The sequence below is a fragment of the Camelina sativa genome, chromosome 3 (genome assembly GCF_030686135.1).
Source record: "Camelina sativa cultivar CO46 ecotype springtype chromosome 3, ASM3068613v1".
In the NCBI taxonomy this organism is placed as follows: Eukaryota; Viridiplantae; Streptophyta; class Magnoliopsida; order Brassicales; family Brassicaceae; genus Camelina; species Camelina sativa.
This window is the reverse complement of record NC_141882.1, coordinates 17,463,534-17,465,371: the sequence shown is the minus strand read 5'-3', so window position 1 is coordinate 17,465,371 and position 1,838 is coordinate 17,463,534. Positions and strand designations below refer to the sequence as shown.

The window sequence follows — 1,838 nt, the reverse complement described above, 5'->3', positions numbered from 1 at the left end:
CATTTGTGCTCCTATAGGACAGATTATTGTTCCTAAACCCTCCTTGGTTATAACCCTTTAAGCCTCCTTGGTTTTGCATATAGCATAACTCAGCAAACTCATTCTCTCCCTCTTGAGCTGGAGGCTCCTCTTCACTAACAAAGTGAATAGACTTTTGCTGACTTAGCAAGATCCTATCAAGCTTTTCATTCACCATTTTCAGATCCTTCTTGTACTTGTCTTCTTGATCAGTTGATGATGACCTTATGGTTCTGTCATAGTCCTCATTGTAGTTCCCATCAGACTGTGCAAGGTTCTCTACTAACTCCCAGCCTTCTTCCACACTCTTGTTGAGGAAGTTTCCATTGGAGGCTGTACCAAGAAGCATTCTGAACTTGGGAAGCACTCCTCTATACAATGTGCTCAACAAAGACTCCACACTGAAACCATGATGAGGACATTGAGTTTGGTATCCCTTGAATCTCTCCCAAGCTTCACAAAAGCTTTCATTACTCCTTTGAGCAAATCCAGAGATCTCATTCCTTAGTCTTGCTGTCCTAGCATTGGAGAAAAACTTGGCCAAGAAAGCCTTCTTGCATGCATCCCAAGTAGTGATTGCACCAGTAGGGAGAGTCTTTTCCCATAAATGAGCCTTGTCCCCAAGTGAGAAAGGGAACAACCTCAGCTTGAAACCATCTTCACTTACTCCATTGATCTTGGTAAGACCACAGATTCTGTCAAACTCATCAAGATGATCTAGTGGATCCTCCATAGGCAATCCATGGAATTTATTGGCCTGAATCATTGAGATCAATCCACTCGTGATCTCAAAGTTGTTGTTGGCAACAGTTGGTGGCACAATGCCAGCTCTTTGGTTGTGAGTGTTGGGTGCATCTCCAGCACCAATGTTCCTTGGTCTCTAAACCTGATCCTGTTGATCCATAGCTACTATAACCTCTTGTTGTTGCTGAACAACTCTCCTTTGCTTAGCTCCTAAACTCTTGGTCTTGTTGTTGATGTTGTCAATAGGCCTAAGAAGATTGTCCTTTCCTTTAGACCTTGTGTGCATTAACAGACACAAACGATTTTTGCTAGGCAAGCGACTGAGCACAGGCTCAAGTAGGAGGTCAAGTCGACTTGAAAATGATGGTTATAGAGATCCGGCTTCTGGCTCGAGCAGGTGCTCGATCACGACACGGTCGAGTGGTGGTCGAGTGACTGGTCGAGTGGTACCTGAAATGGAACTTCAACCCAGAAACAGAAGATTCGAGTACAGCAACCTCACAAGCGTATAAAAGAACTTAATCTTAGACGAATATGGATCCTAAATGTCACAAAAACACACTCAAATGGGCAATGGCGCCAAATTGAAACATGATTTATATAGTGGTGTGAATGATGATGTATGCAATGGTGAGATATGAATGGAATGATGGATGGGTGTTTCAATTCCCCTTATGCTATTGCAGTACAAGAGGTATCAATCCTAAATGAGTGTTTGTGAACAATTAAGATATGCATATGAATCTAAGTTAACAAATGTAAAGATTGTTTGTCACTAACAATCCTAGGAAGAAAATGTAAAATGCAGAAAATAAACTACAAGAACTAACAACTAGATGCAAATGAAACTGAATGATTGAAACAGTGATAAAGCAAGAACAGAAACAGAGACTACTACTAATGAACTGATGCAAGATAATTAATGAACTGAAAACTAAATGTATGCAACTGGAATGAAACAGGAATGAAACAAGACAAGCACAAATCATAGACACAGAGTTCTGGGGATGAACTCGAGCAGCACTCGACCGAGTGTAGGTCGAGTGGGTGGTCGAGCTAGACTAGACGCAGAAACA

The 1,838-nt window shown here is 41.6% G+C and overlaps 1 non-coding gene across 1 annotated transcript; it reads left to right on the top strand.

Moving 5' to 3' along the window:
* The first annotated feature begins 422 nt into the window (after nucleotides 1-422).
* Nucleotides 423-529, top strand: LOC147947066 (small nucleolar RNA R71). Its single transcript, XR_015596087.1, has one exon. It is a non-coding gene; the product is annotated as a small nucleolar RNA R71 (small nucleolar RNA).
* The last annotated feature ends 1,309 nt before the right edge of the window (nucleotides 530-1,838 follow it).